At 41.6% G+C, this 10,779-nt stretch overlaps 1 protein-coding gene and 1 pseudogene across 1 annotated transcript in view; both read right to left on the bottom strand.

Annotated features, from left to right (window-relative positions):
* GCC2 (GRIP and coiled-coil domain containing 2) overlaps positions 1–10,779 on the bottom strand; it is a 673,733-nt gene that overhangs the window by 105,269 nt on the left and 557,685 nt on the right. The gene's annotated exons all lie outside the window — the stretch shown is intronic.
* LOC126934386 (small integral membrane protein 12-like) lies at positions 1,078–1,667 on the bottom strand (annotated as a pseudogene).

Genomic DNA, 10,779 nt, shown 5'->3' on the forward strand with positions numbered 1-10,779 from the left:
CCTTCAGGAAGATAATTAATCTTGAAATTGTCAATAACTTTAAAATGTATATTTCTTTGAGAAAACTGAATAATAGATTTCAATATTTTTTTAACAGCTATTTTGCAAGTCATTTTTACACTGCTTCTAAAGACAAATTACATCATTATATAAGTATTATTTTACCCACTTTGACGAGATACATACTGAAAGATGGTTTATGTAGTAAGTCTGGAGTAATTCAATTTAATTTTTTTGGCAAACTAGTGAAGGGAGCCAGGTAGATTTTTTTTTTTTTTTTTGAGACAGAGTCTCCCTCTGTCATCCAGGCTGGAGTGCAATGGTGCCATCATGGCTCCCTGCTGCCTTGACCTCCCAAGGGCTCAGGTGATACTCCCACCTCAGTCTCTCTAGTAGCTGGGACTACATAGGCATGTGCCACCACACTTGCCTATTCTTGCATTTTTTTTTTTTTTTTTGAGACAGAGTTTCACTCTTGTTGCTGAGGCTGGAGTGCAATGGCACAATCTTGGCTCACTGCAACCTCCACCTCCTAGGTTCAAGCAATTCTTCTGTCTCATCCTCCCTAGTAGCTGGGATTACAGGCGCCTGCCACCACACCCAGCTAATTTCTTTTTATATATATTTTTAGTAGACGGGGTTTCACTACCTACATTGGCCAGGCTGGTCTCGAACTCCTGACCTCAGGCGATCCACCCGCCTCGGCCTCTCAAAGTGCTGGGATTACAGGCCTGAGCCCCTGCGCCCGGCCTATTCTTGTATTTTTTCTAGAGATGTGGTCTGTCTCCCTGTGTTGCCCAGGCTGGCCTCAAACTCCTGGGCTTGAGCAATCCTCCCTCCTCAACTGTCTCAAGTGTTAGGATTACAGGCATGAGCCACCATGCCTGGTCAGATGGATTTTTGAACTCTTCCCATTGCAAACTGAAAATAGACAAGTAACTATCCCTTCTCAAGGCAACACCCACATCCCATCCATTCTCCCTTGAGGCCAAACTGCTTTCCCATGGAGACTGACAGCCAGTGTGCATTTCCTAACACTCTTCCCCACAGTGCACCCATAGGCTTGGAAGCCTGAACATTTGTGGCCACTATACAACAGATGCAGTTTTCAGCCAGAACCCTCTAGGGCCTTCCTTTTCCCTGGCCCTCAGCTGCTGCTGGCTCTGCCTGCCATCAAGGAGCAGCCAGTGTGTGTGTGGCTGTGAGGTGTGGGAGGGGCCAGGGTGAGCAACAAAGCAGATCAGAGGTGAATTCTGGGGCTGGGTGGACACAGTGGCAGGACCAGTCGTGGCCCACAGTAAGACCAAAGGGCCTTGTGTCCTCCATTAATTCTTTTCTGGGCGATTTCTGCTAAGGACACCTTCAGGGAAAATTCCAGCTTGCCCTTAAGGCTCATCACCTGGGTGTGCTCCTTGCCAAGCAACTCACCGAGTTTGTGATCCTCCCAGTGCTCTGAGATGCTCTTCTCCTCCTCCACAGGCCTGGGATCCTTTTCCCTGATGAACTGTTCCAGGTGGCATCCCATCCATAGCCCTAACTATGAAGGCCACAGGAAATGTGACATAGCGAGCATAGGTATGCATCACAGTTCAAAGTACAGGGCATGTGACATTTGCGGCCCAGTCTGGCCTGCTCTCCCTGGCTCTCCTAGAGCACATCACAGACATTGCTGCTCCCAGATCCTAGTTTTTCTTTTATTCATTGCTTTTTTATTAGGATTTGGCTGCAAAATTGTTGCATCCCGTCCAGACTATATTCTACACATGAAATGTCCAGAGGAATTGAGAGGTCCATTCTTGAAGCATTCCCAGAAGAATGAGAAATGTCCTACAAGTCAGAATTCTCTTCCAGCCTCTTCCTGACTCTTATTGACCAAAGTACATTCCAAGGCAGCTCCTAAATGGACCACTGCCCAGGAGAATGGCTTATTCTTAGCCAATCAGTCTAGTTCCTGAAGCTGAAGTTGAGATCAATGTCCTTGGAGGCATGTGGGCTGCATGGGGAAGAGGCAGACACCAGAACTGGGTTTTATTAGGAAGAATGAAGAGGAGATAGATGCTGGGTATGGAATCAACAATGTCCAATTCAGTGAGAATGGAAGGAGGCAGGAAGGTTTGAAAAATATTAAGGGGATAAATGTGTGGGGAAGTGTTGTGGGGAATATGGGAAGAGATTTGGACTTGGCAACTGGTTGGGTATTTGATGAAATAAGAAACCAGACAAAACAGGTGTAGTGCTGGGGAGGTGATAAGTTCAGTTTTGAATGAGCTGAATCTGAGATGCCAATGGGATATCCAAATAGTAGTTTGATGTTCTCAAGAAGAAGCATTGGCCTGAAGGTACGTCTGAGAGTCCAAGAGGCATCAGCATGTAGAGAGAATTGAAGCCATTGAGTGGATGACTCAGAGAATAAAGAGAATGAAACAAAAACAAACAGAAAAACAAAACTAGAAGAATTTTGGAACCCCTCAGAAAGAAGATGAGAGTAGGTGAGAAAGTATTGTGGGAAAGGTGGGAGGAAAAGTCTGGAATGTTCGTTATCAGAGAAACTGAGGGATGAGAGCATTTCATGAAAGTAATGATGGTTACATTGTCAAAGGCTGCAAGAAATATTTGGATTTAAAAGTATCCATTGGATTTAGTGGCAAGAAGGTTCTTAAGACCTTGGCAATAACACTTTTGATGGACTTCTGGAGACAGAGCCTGACTCTGCTGGAGTGAGATGGAAAATGAGAAAATGGAGAAGGTGTGTGTAATCACCTATTTTAAAAGGCAAAAATAATTTTTTTGAAAAAACCAGGAGAGACTTTAGCATGTTTAAATGCTAAACAGCCATTCTGATTCAAGATGGGTGGCTACTCAGTACACACTTTAATCTCTGCTCCTTTCAAAATGCTGTGCGGTTAAAGAGCAAGATCTGCAGCAGCACTGGGAAACGTTCACATTGCCGTCCGCAAACAGGAAACAGTGAGGGATTTCTGGGAGACACAAAGCATGGGATTCGATCTTTGGCAAAAGCAAAGATTCTAAAAAGCAATATAGTAGAGGAAGAGACTATTGGAACATTGAGGTTTTTTGAAAGAACCTTGAAAAAATCCTCAAGACTACAGTCATTAGTAGCTGTGTGGGGGAAGAAGCAGTGGAGAAGAGTAGATTATGGGGCAGAGGGCCGGGTCATTAGTTCCAAGACGGCTGGAATAGGGTCAGGCCCAGAGAGTGCCCAAATGAGTGTTCCTCTTCTAGGCTATAGCTAGAGACAGCCTTGCTCTTAATGACCAGAAAGTGGGGAGGGCCTCCTTTGGGAGACGGAATGTCATAGTATAATCTTGGAGAGAGATAGTTCAGGTTCTAGCCACCAAAATGGACACAGAGTCTCACATTCTGAAAGCAAGTTCCCCAAGAAGCGTGAAAGGTGATTTTCCTGGCTGCACTTCGCTGTCCACTCACCATGGCCAGTGCTCTGCCCTCAGCCATATATTCACACTGCAAAGGACACAGTGACTTTAGAACACTAGCTAGAAACACTTCTCATTTATAAACTTGAATAGATAACTAAAAGTCATCAGACATTAGCATGAAGAAGAAGAACAAAGAAGAATAATTAGTAAATAGTTACTGAGAAAACGGATAATTTAGAAAATTAGATAACTTAAATTTTCAGTATTTCTAGAAATGATTGAGATTATGTTGCACTCACAAAGCATTTCTAGGCTACTCTGGGCCAAGTGCTGGTGGCTCACGCTTGTAATCACAGCATTTTGGGAGGCCGGGGCAGGCGGATGATATAAGGATCACTTAAGATCAGGAGTTCGTCTCTACTAAAAAAAAAAAATACAAAAAAAAAAAAAAAAAAAAAAAAAATCAGGAGTTTGAGACCAGCCTGGCCAATATGATGAAACCCCATCTCTACTAAAAATACAAAAATTAGCTGGGTGTTGCACACCTGTAGTCCTAGCTACTCAGGAGGCTGAGGCAGGAGAATTGCTTGAACCCGGGAGGTGGAGGCTGCAGTGAGCAGAGATCACGCCACTGCACTCCAGCTGGGCAACAGAGTGAGACTGTCTCAAGGGAAAAAAACAAAACAAAACAAAAAGAACAAGTTACCAAAACAGTATGAAAATAAGTTTATAAGTAGACTGGACGTGGAGGAAAATTATTTTATAAGCTGAAATATGGTGCCAATGAATTTCCCAGAACTTACTGCAGAAAGACAAATAGTTGAAATTATGGAAGAAAAGTTAGAAGACAATTTATTATTTCATTTGATAAGTACTTTGAATGCCTACTAGGTGCCCTCTTGGTGGCCTCATAGAGTCTATAATTTAGTGAGGAGTAAGGCAATAAACCAAACGTTACAACAATGAGTATATAAATTGGAATTGTGATAATTTGCTATGAAGAACAAGAACAAAGAGTCGTAATATTAATAATAGCTGAAATTTACATAACTTAGAAACTGTGCCAAGAACAGTTGAAAGTGCAAACTTTGTTTATTTAATTTTTTAAATTAAAAAAAATTTTTTTTTTTATTTTTAAATTTTTTTTTTTTTTTTGGATAGAGTCTTGTTCTGTCACCAAGCTGGAGTGCAGTGGGTGCAGTGGCACGATCTCGGCTCACTGCAACCTCCACCTCCCGGGTTCAAGCGATTCTCCTGCCTTAGCCTCCTGAGTAGCTGGGACTACAGGCACGTGCCGCCACGCTCAGCTGATTTTTGTATTTTTAGTAGAGACAGGGTTTCACCATGTTTGCCAGGATGGTCTTGATCTCTTGACCTCGTGATCCACCTGCCTTGGCCCCCCAAAGTGCTGGGATTACAGGCGTGAGCCACCGCTCCTGGACTTTGCTTTGTCACCCAGGCTAGAGTGCAGTGGTGTGATCTCAGCTCACTGCAGCCTCGACTTCCAGGCTCAAGCCATCCTTCCACTTCAGCCTCCCCAAGTAGTTGGGACTACAGGCATGCACCACCACACCCGAGCAAATTTGTAATTTTTGTAGAGATGGGGTTTTGCTGTGTTGCCCAGGCTGGTCTCAAACTCCTGAACTCAGGCAATCCACCTGCCTTGTCCTTCCAAAGTGCTCAAATTATAAGCATCAGCCACCACACCCAGCCTGTATTTGTTTATTTAATCTTTAACATAATCCTGTGTCAGTCAGGGAGTAAATATTTTAGACTTTATAGGAAATATACAATCTCTGTCACATATTTCTTTTTTCAATTCTATAAATGTATTATTATTTTAAATTAAAAAAATTGAAAAAATTTTTGGTAGAATCAGAGTCTCCCTATTTTGCCTATAAATGTATTATGATGTCAGAAACTTTGAAGGATCTGAGATTTTACCCTAGTTATATCCTAATAAGTTAGACGAAGCTGACAGAAGACATGAGACTTCTGGGTCAGAGACAAAGGACTTTATTACTGAAGACATAATGGGTGGCATAGATCTCATGGACTTCAGGTTTTCAGGTGTGCATACAGTGGGTCTGTGTCACAGCTGAGGAGTACTGAGATCAGGGAACCCAATCTTATGGTGGGCTGAAGCACACCCACTCTTTCTTAGAGGGAGATATTATCATTGTTACACTTGACAGTAAACGAGGCTGCTCTTTACTGCAGAGGGAAGCACTCTCTCTTCCAAGGCTGTTCTCTATATAAATATCTTTGAAAAAGTAGTTCGTGACAAAGATGTACAGAAATGAGATAAATCCATGGTGAATTGTCTCCTATCAGAAAGCCAAGGCATAGAGAGGTTGAGGCTTGTCTGAGGCCCCAGAACTAAGTAGATGCAGAGCCAGGATTCAATCCCACACTGTCTATGTAAGACATACTCTTAACCAAGGGTTGGTACACCATGACCTTCCAGCCTAATGTGGACCTGTTTTGCATAGCTGGTGAGCCAAGAATAGTTTTTACATTTATAAAGCGTTGTAAAAAACAAAGAATATGTGATAGAGATTGTTTATGTCCTATAAAGTCTAAAATATTTACTATCTGGCTGACACTTTACAAAAAAATGTTTGCCCACCCATACTCCTAGCCAGTGCACCTGACTGCCTTTTAGGATGTTTAGTAGGGTGTGCATGGGGGGCTAGCATAGTTCTAGGTAATGGTAGTAGGGAAGACATGAATTAAAAATTGAATCAGAGGCCAGGCACAGTGGCTCATGCCTGTAATCCCAGCACTCTGGGTGGCCGAGGTGGACAGATCACCTGAAGTCAGGATTAAGAGCAGCCTGGCCAACATGGGGAAGCCCTGTCTGTACTGAAAATAGAAAAATTAGCTGGGCATAGTGGCAGGCGCTTGTAATCCCAGCTACTTGGGAGGCTGAGGCAGGAGAATCGCTGGAACCAGGGGAGCAGAGGTTGCAATGAGCCAAGACTGCGCTACTGCACTCCAGCCTGGGTGACAGAGTGAGACTCCATCTCAAAATAAACAAAAAGTGAAAAAAATAAAAATAAAGATTGAATCAGGCCCTGAAAGGTGAATAAGAGTTGAATGAAGAAAAGAGGGAAGCTGGTTCCATGAAGAAAAAAATTTCCCTGAGTGGAGAGATACTTGGGTTTTTAGACAAACTACCACCCACACTGTGTGAATGTGCACCGTCCCCTAAGCCCAGCGTGGGTGGTGGTTGTCGTCACTGAGTGCTGTGCACTGAGCCAGTACGCGGGAGTCGGGACAAAGAGATACTGGACAAAGTCTTCTGAGAAGATGTGGCTAAAATGTGGCCACTTAACCGCTGGTCTACACAGCTCTCAGACCAGAACCCTAGGAGTCATCCTTGATTCCTTTCTTTTCCTTACCCTACTTCTAATTTATCTGGCACTACCTCCAAAATATAGACTGAATCCAACTGCTAGTAATCTTCATCACCACCCCTGCATTCCAGCCACAATTAGAACAGCTTCCTAAGCAGATCTAACTGCATTCACTGTTGCTGCTTTCTATTTTCCATGCAGCAACCAGAGTTTTACTTTTAGAACTCAAGTCAGATAATGTTATTCTCCTGCCTCAATCCTCTGCTGACTTCTCCACACTTTTAAAATAAAATTCAAACTCCTTCCTATGGCTCTGTCCACCTTTTCAGCTGCATTTCTTATTCTTTCTATCTATGTTCACCTTGGTTTCTCAAGTCAATCTCTTCAGAGATACCTTCTCTGACTAACCTCCCTAAAATTAACTCATCCCTGCAATTATATAACCCTGGACCCTGCTTTATTTTCTCCATGACACTTATCCCTTCTTAAAAGTTATATTTATTGATTTATTTGCTTAAAAACACAATATACGTCTTTCTCAATGAGAAAGACTAGAATATACTTATTAGAATGAAGGATTCCTGAATGCAGGGATTTAGTCTTTTTTAGCACTGTATTCTCTGTGCTTGGGGTGCTTGGGAAAGTGTCTGCTACATAAGTGGAAGGTTAATGCATATTTATTGAAAGAATAAACACATCTTTTAATTAATTTGTGAGCTTCTTATGAAAATGCACCAAGTGTCTCCTATGATTTAATAAAATTTTAACCGTGAAGAAGATAAGCTGATCCTATTGATGACAGAGTTTGGCAAGAACCACCTGCCTTTTCTGGTTTTAACATTGAGGGTCTATGAAATAAGTAGACAAGGAGGAAGACATAGATAGATGTGTGGGCCACATAACATGGGGTGCCACCAAGCAAATCCAACCTTGTTTTTGTGACTGTCATGTTTGCAGCCTGCCTTTAGTCATGGCCACTGCATAACTCCCTTGGGGTGGATAGTCTACCGCTAGGTGGAATGTTGGAATGCAACCTGGTGGAATGGACCACACTTTCCTTACCAGTAGAGTCGATAATATGCTGCTGACACCAAGTCAGCCAGATACTTCCCATTGGCTCAGGGGCTGAGAAGGACATCCTACAATTACCTGTGAGCTTGGTAAGGATAGTGAAATGGTTTACATGGAATTTGAAACATTATTTCCAGGCCTCTAAGTGACTACAAAAATAACCAGTAGGGGATTTCAAAACTGTCTGACAGAGCATCAGTTAATCTTGCATTTTAGTTTAAGAACTTCTTTGATACAATCAAGAGATGGCCTAAAAATATGGGCTGTGTTTTTGCATACCCTGTATTCCACCTACCATATCATCCTGGCAACGTCTACTGACAGACCCTGCTCCTCCTCCCCATCCCAAGCGTTAAGAGTAGTGACTAATTCTTTTCTGTTTTAGAAAGCTAAACTGTTTCTATAAAGGGTTAGATAACAAATATTTTAGGTTTTCTGGGCCATATGGTCTCTGCCACAACTTCTCAACTCTGCCATTGTAGTGCAAAAGCAGCCGGAGACAATACATATTTAAATGAATGATCATGACTGTGTTCCAATAAAACTTTTTTTTGTTTTTTTTTGAGTGAGGGTCTCACTCTGTCACACAGGTTGGAGTGCAGTGGCACAATCTCGGTTCACTGCAATCTCCACCTCCCCAGTAGCTGGGACTACAGGCACGTGCCACCACGCCTGCATAATTTTTGTATATTTTGTAGAAACGGGGTTTCACCTTGTTGGCCAGGCTGGTCTTGAACTCCAGACCTCAGGTGATCTGCCTGCCTCTGCCTCCTAAAGTGCTGGGATTACAGGTGTGAGCCAGTACACCTGACCCCAATAAAATTTATTTACAAAAGCAAGTGGATTTGGCCAAAGGGCCATAGTTGGCTGATGTGATTTAGACTATCACATAAACACAACTGGGAGATTAGAACAGTGGGCCCGTCAGTCATTTGCTCTGATTCGTACTCCATTGTGGATGAGTCACTATCTATTGATTTAATACGGTACATCTTTTAGGAGACTCAGTAAGGTATTTGCAAGCAACCTTCTTCTCAAAGATTTGGTCACTGTGTGCTCTATTTCAAGATACTGTTACTTTTTCCAAGTAAACAACTTTTGCTCGCTATCAAAATTTTACTCTTGGTAAACCAAACACCCTTCTATAAAGATGGAAAAATTACATTAGAACCCCAGAAGAAGATATAATCCTATCCCTTATATAATTCATCTTTTAATTCTCAGAGTGCCTTATTCAAACCCTTAAGGAGTCCTTGTTTCTATTCATATAAAATTAAACCAGAAACTGAGATCTTTATCAAGTTATGGATCATATAAGAAATCACAGCTATAATCTGATTTCTTCAGTCCAGCTTGAGTTTTAGGTGTACTCATTTCCGATTATCTATTATTATAGGACTGAATTTGGGACGTGTCCAAAACAAGGTGACTTACGTGTTTAGAATGACTGATCTCTACTGTATCTGAAGAACAGTGGCCTCATGAAGCTGTTCTGTCATTGTATATTTAAAAAAAATATATAAAGTATATATATTTATATATAAATAAATATATACTTTGTATATATATTATATACAAATATATCAAATCTATTATATATACTATATATTGTATATATAAAATATATAGCATACATTGTATACTATGTATATGTTGTATACATAGTATACTATATATGTGTATATAGTATATATTGTATACTATATATTTGAGTATGTATATTGTATATATTACACACAACACACACACACACACACACACACACACACACACACACACACACACTAGCACCAACTAAAGACCAGGACACGGTCAGAGAAGGCACTGGTAGAGTGGATATTTCCCATTGGCTTAGGGACCGAGAAGGATATCCCACAATTGACTGTTGAATAGACTTTGGATTCAGCTAGAAGAGTATAAGATAGGAGAAGCTATTGTGTAGCAGTTCCTTCAGTCTGGTATACATTTACAGAGCATCTACCGTGCACTAACCATTATGCTAGGCACTGGTCAGGGAAGGGGGAATGATGCAATTGTAATTAAGACAGAAAAATTGTCACTTGTTGAATTAGTAGTAGACATAGGCTATATGTGCATAAATGAGCAATATTAATTGTTTTTAGTTCTAGGAATGAAAATGGCTTCCCACCGTTGCTAGCCCTGGGAGACTAACCATTCCTTATTGGTTTTGCTGCTCACATCTTTGTAAACAATCCCTTTTTGAATTGTCCTGTTGGATTCCCAACTGACATAGATGATAATGACCTTGTCATGTTGAGGAAGAGCAAGAAGACCAAGGTGATTAGAGAGTCATGACTAGTGGGTAGTAGTCACTTCGCATTCTCTAATCACCTTTGCCTTCTTGCTCTTCCTCAAACATGCCAAGGTCATGTAGTAGGAGGTGCAGTTGAAAAGGACTTGGGCAGTTCCTGGGGGCTTTGAAGTTTGTGCTGAGTTTGGGCTGTGTTGTTTGCAAAATGGGAAAGCATTGGTTGGTTTTAAGCAGGGGAAACATGATCTGAATTATGCATCAAGAAGGTCATTCTAGCTCTTTTGTGTAAAGAGGCTATTGGAGCAGGTGTATAGGAGTGGAAGCTGTTAGGAAGACTTGTAGTGGTTCTGAGGTGATGGTGCTGTGGGTGAGGGGGGTTGTAAAGGAGGTAATGAACAGTGATAGGATTAGGATAACATTTGAAATTAGTGCCAATTTTGAGGAACAACTTGGATTTTCTGTTGCACTTATATGGGCATGAGGGAAAGAGAGGGTTCAAAGAAGACTCTTAGGTTTTAGGCCAGAGTAACTCTGAATAGTGGGACTGTTAATCAAGGTGGCAGAAGGCTAGGGGTGAAGATCAGGTAGGATATTTACAAGCCATGTTTTGGGCATATTTGAACAAATTCGAGTTGTCTATTAGGCATCCAAGTAGATATGCTAATTAGGCAATTAGTTT

The sequence above is a fragment of the Macaca thibetana genome, chromosome 13 (genome assembly GCF_024542745.1).
Source record: "Macaca thibetana thibetana isolate TM-01 chromosome 13, ASM2454274v1, whole genome shotgun sequence".
In the NCBI taxonomy this organism is placed as follows: domain Eukaryota; kingdom Metazoa; phylum Chordata; class Mammalia; order Primates; family Cercopithecidae; genus Macaca; species Macaca thibetana.